Genomic DNA, 5584 nt, shown 5'->3' with positions numbered 1-5584 from the left:
CAGAAATACTGCCTATACATTTTTTTAACTTGAGAAGTCAAGCTAAATTTGATTAAGCACATTTCTACATATCACATGAGCCTACCACTAGTATAGAAGAGAGTGGAAACCAAAAGAAATGCCACAGATTTCATGGTGTGATTCAGTTTCTTTCCAAATGACACTTCCTTTGAAAAGGCATATATTTGGAATTTGCCTTTTAGAAAATGCTTCTTTTCAATTTTCAAATATAATTCTGGTGTAATTAATCAAATCTGCATTTCAAAGCTTCTTGAGCTGAGCTTTCCACCAAGCACGAGGTCTCTGATCATGGACCAGAACAGAGAACGGTATATTGGACAAAATCCGGAACAGTCAACATGGTGGTAGCCGTAAGATGATAGAGCCTCCATATATCATCAAAGGCATAGTCTTTCCAAGATGGCTGCTCAGACACCTGTTTATCCTTATCCATGTTCAAGTGCCCAACGGACATTTTATTGCTCTACAAATCCTGCAGAGAAAACAGAAAAAGTGCGGAGAAAAACATCAGATGAGAAAAAAGATGAACCTTTATGGAAGGTGAGCCTGAGGATGAGGTCTACTTAAAATGGGTACATCCAGGGGCACCTGGGTGGCTCAGTCAGTTAAGCATCTGCCTTCGGCTCAGGTCATGATCCCAGGGTCCTGGGATGAAGCCCTGAGTCTGGCTCTCTGCTCAGCAGGGAGTCTGCTTCTCCCTCTCTCTCTGCCTGTCACTCTCCCTGCTTGTGCTCCCTCTCACTCTCACTCGCTCTCAAATAAAGAAATAAAATCTTTAAACAACAACGAGAACAACAACAACAAAACCCGCTTATATCCAAGGCAACTATATGAGGTGGAGACAGCTAATTGCTTACTTAAGACATTTCAAATTCTGAACTTCACTAATCCAAAGCCAAGTGTTTACCTTGATTTGACACTAGACACGGCACTGGGGAAGAAGAACAATGGGGAGCCATTGGCCAGTGTTCTTAGTTTTCCATACTCATGTGTTCCAGAAATCAATAAAGTTGCTGTATTTCCAGAGAATGCATCAGAGATTAAAATAGCAGAAGAAAATGGAGCTGCTGTTTGAGGAGGAACTAATCTGATTCAGAAGATTTGGGATGATGAAATTCAATCAGACTTTTATGTAGCTGTTCCAGAAATAATGCCCAAGCTTAATCAATTAAAGAAGGAAATGGGAAGAAAAAAGAAAAAGATTGCCAAGGCTTACTTGGAATTCCATTGCCTGTGACATCAACGTTCTTGAATTATTTAAAACTGGATATGACATTAAGGTAGATGAAGAAAGGGAGAATATTTTCAAGACCAAAATAGCATACTGGACATGGCACGTGGCCAGACAGCTGCCCATCGGCCAGGAGCTGTTATCAATGTAGGCACAGACTGCTGAATTTGGGACCCTTTGTGGTAGGCGCTTTCCCTGGAAGTTTGCGACTAAAGATGGAGCCATTGTTGCCTTGAGGAGTAGAAACCAAAGAAAGCAGCAATGCGCCTGCCCAGAAGTGTTGCTCTGGGAAATTTTCAGGGGCTTAAAGAGCCACAGCAAATTTTGAAACTATATAATTTAGTGTCCTGTTATTTCTTGATCATCCAACTTGGAAATGAATTTTAATGCTGGAAAATCTTATAACGCTTTCAAAAGTAAGAAAATAAAATGTTCTCTATGTCTGAAAAAAAAAAAAAACCAGTGTCTTGAATAATTAGATACGTTTTTCTTCTTTCCTTCAAGTATTTACATGAATTATTCGGGCTTTGTATGGATGGAGCTTTGAAATATTCAAATTCCATGAAATATTTTATTATATAAGGTTCATATTTATTAAACCCTGTAGGATGTACTTTTCTGTGGAAGTGAAGATTCGGTTCAATTATCATTTTCTTCAGTACAGAGAGTATACAGAGAAGCGTCTGGGTGATGGAGGAAGTTCAAAGATAAGTAAGCCAGTCTTGAGAGATTTTACCCCTAAGGGGAAATACAAAGCGATAAAATACTTGTAAACCACAAGTTATAGAGGTCCTAAAAAGAAAGAGATAACTTCCAGGGGTGGCTGGAGCAAAGCTTCAGACAGAAGCTAGCATTCCAGATGAGCCCTGAAGGGCCAACAGAGGAGTACCACAAGCAGCGGGGCAGTGAAATGAGGGGTTGAGGCGTCAACTTGACTCTTGCCCTTTTTCATTTATGGAACCCCTTTTACATATGATAACCACACAGTCATCTTCCCAGCATGGTGCCAGCTCCTTTGTTCTAACCTTTGGTTCTACCTCCCCACTGGGCAAACACATTCTGACTCCCCCAGGAGCCCTGTTTCTGAGAGCTGCCCTGTACTCCTTCCCCCCCCCCAGAGACTCCCCCAGTTAGCAGTTCTGCCCTTCACAAGCGGCCTGACAGAAGCAGTGCAGAGCAGCGTTCACAGTCTCATCCGAGGCCCCAACACATGCCCATTCCCCCCTCCCCCCGTCCTGCTTGACAAACATGCCATCCAAACTAGAAACCTGGCCACACGTGGGACCTCATCCCCACTTCCAATGCTTCCATGACATCCCCACATGATAGTCCTTAACCTGGGGTAACAAGCTTTTCCGTCCAACCTCAGATCTCCCCTGCCCCTCACTCACAGTGACTCCTTCTAGACCCTGCCCGACACACACACACACACACACACACACACACACACACACAGAGGCATCATGTCGGTTCACCTGTCTGTTTTGCGTATGCTTCCCCCTCTGTGTGGAATTACCAGCCTCTCTTCCCTGGGTTGCCTAAATAGTTCCTACTCAACCTTCAAGTCCCAGCTTGAATGAATTTTCTTTTGATAGTGTCTTGCTCCTTCTAATAAAAACTTCTAGCCTTTCTAGACTGAACTCATTCCTCAGATCAGCACAACACATCGCCCTCGATGTTTTTGTCCGCCCAACAGAGGATTCTACCTCCTTTGGGGTGGGAAAGGCAATAAAGCTACGAATATTTATGTTAAGTCCTTTTTTTTTTTTTTTGGTGGGGTTTCTAAAATAATACACTTTGACACAAACTCATCAAATTATTGCCACATTTAACTATCCTGCTTCATTGGGAAAACCCCAAAATTGTCTAAAAGAGCAGTGATAAGGGACCAGAGCAGACACATGAACAGGGCAATGGCAAAAAGAAAAAATTCAAGGAAAAAGGATCGGTAGAAGGTATAATTAACTGGCTCTGGAGAAAATAGGAGAAACCAAGAGGGGGTATGAGTTGGAGTCTTTGCAACTAAGAGAAAGATAGTATCTGTGATGGAATTTGAAAAGTTCAAAAGGGGAAGAAAGTTTTTAAATTTTAGAATATTTTTATTGAAGTATAATTAACATACGATGTTGTATCAGGTTCAGGTGTACAACATAGTGATTCCCCAATTCTAGACATCACTCGGTGCTCACCATGGTAAGTGTAGTCACCATCTGTCGCCATACAATGTTATTATAATATTATTGACTATATTCCCCATGCTGTACCTTTCATCTCTGTGACTTATATATTCCATAACTGGAAGTTTGTGGTTTCTTAATCCAAAAAGGGAAGGAAATTTGATGGGACAGCAGGACATCAAGCAGATGTACCACAACCAATTTACAGCTGTAGAGCTCAGGGGGGAACACATCCTAGGGTAAAGATGGGGAATCATCGCAGAGATTACCAAAGACTTGAGAATGATTTAAAAAAGAGAGGGTAAAACCAGAGCGCAAAGGCCGTGGCCATGTGGGACACCCACAGTTGCAAAATGAGAGGAGGAAGTGAAAGTAGTTGAAAAAAAAAAAAAAGGAAGAGTCAGAAGAGGGAGTGAACCAGGACAGTGGAGCATCGTATCGGACAAAGGGAGAGAGGGATAATGGTAGACCAGTCAACGTTGTTGGATGCTGCTGAGGGGTGAAGGAAAATGAGGACCAAAGAGAAAAGTTGTTCAGTTGGGTGGTTGGGAAATGACAGTGGGGACCTCAGAGAGTGTGGTTTCCAAAAGAAAAGCAGGAGAGGAAGCTAAACCACAGATAGCCGAGAACAAAAGGGAGTAGACTTGCAGCCATGGTGGTGCTTGGAGGACCACTCCAACCCACCATGATAGTGCTAACAGATGGAATATAAAATGGGAGAAATGTTAGGCATGTTCACACTTAAAAACACCTCTGCAGCCCAGAAATGGAAAGGAAACAATATGGTGAGTGGCTGGATTCTGCCAAATGCAAACAGAGGCATTCAGGAGCTGGAGTCATTCCGGGCATCGGAGGCTAAACATCTCCACGTGAGGCAGAAGACCCATCTGAAGTCAAGGGCTAGGATCAAGAGTCGGGAGCTGCCTAGGGCTACAGGCTTGTACAAACCGAGATACCTAAGGGGCTGGAAGAATCAGACACAGTCTCATGGCCAGAATCCGATCCCGGAGAAGAGACTGGATGTACAATACTATACGAGAAGACCAAGGTCTGGCCTGAGAGTCCCAGAAACGAGATGGAAATAACCACAGGACTACTAAATAGGGAAGGTTGAGTTCAGAGGGACAGAGGAAGGAAGGAAGGGAAGCAGGGAGGGAAGGTGGGTGGGAGGAAATTAGAGCTAAGAAAGAGTGCCCAAAATAGAAGCAACAACACCAAGAAGAGTTCACTCCAGACCAAAAATGGAGGGGAAGGTTATATGACAAAGAAAAGAAATTGGAGGTTTATATATTGAAATATTGAAAGACGTTTAAATATGGTGGAGTGGTCAGCTCTTGTTTTTTGTCTCTCCAGCATCTGTGTCTTTTTTTCTTGATGACAACACTGCAATTTTCCTTGGAGAACCAGACTTGCTCCCTGCCTGTATGCATATTCTAACCCCCTAACTACCATGATTGGCTCAGAGATGAGCATGTGAGCAAATCGATGAATTAGAACCAATCCTGAAATTCTTGTGGGTAGGAACACTAAAAAAGAAGCAGACTTCCTCTGGGTATTGCTGAGAGACTAGGATGTAAGCCTGGAGCTTCTGGCAGACTTTTGTCACCACACAGGGAGATCCTGCCTCGAAATGGAGCCAAGACGGAGAGAAGTATCCTAGAGAGATGGAGAAAGCAAGACCAAGGTCCAGCGACAGTGTTTGATATCCTGGTATCCTGGATCCAGTCGTACTGGCTTCTTATCAGTTCAGCGAGCCCATGAGTTTCTTTTTTTAATCAAGTTGGTTTGAATTATGTTTCTTTTATTCTTACCTGAAAGATTCCTGACAAAACAAAAACAAAGAGGCATAGCTATTTCTATTTGCAGATAACATGAGCAGCTACGTAGAAAATCCAAGAAAATCAACTGAAAAACTTCCAAAAACTAATGATGCAAGGTCAAATGCAAAAAAAAAAAAGTCAACAAACTGATCATTTTAAAAATAGAAAGTGTGATACAAAGAAAAAAACGGATTCCATTTACAATAGCAACAAAAGTTGAAAGTAGTCACCAATAGCACCATATCTTGCAGATATGTGCAAGAACTACAAGAAAAAGGGGCGCCTGGGTGGCTCAGTCAGTTAGGTGTCTGCCTTCGGCTCAGGTCATGATCCCA

At 42.6% G+C, this 5584-nt stretch overlaps 1 pseudogene; it reads left to right on the top strand.

The window, feature by feature from the left end:
* Positions 1 to 420: 420 nt before the first annotated feature.
* LOC103671736 lies at positions 421 to 1560 on the top strand (annotated as a pseudogene).
* The last annotated feature ends 4024 nt before the right edge of the window (positions 1561 to 5584 follow it).

This window comes from Ursus maritimus, unplaced genomic scaffold, assembly GCF_017311325.1.
Source record: "Ursus maritimus isolate PB19 unplaced genomic scaffold, ASM1731132v1 scaffold_6, whole genome shotgun sequence".
Classification (NCBI taxonomy): Eukaryota; Metazoa; Chordata; class Mammalia; order Carnivora; family Ursidae; genus Ursus; species Ursus maritimus.
This window is presented reverse-complemented; position numbering and strand designations above follow the sequence as displayed.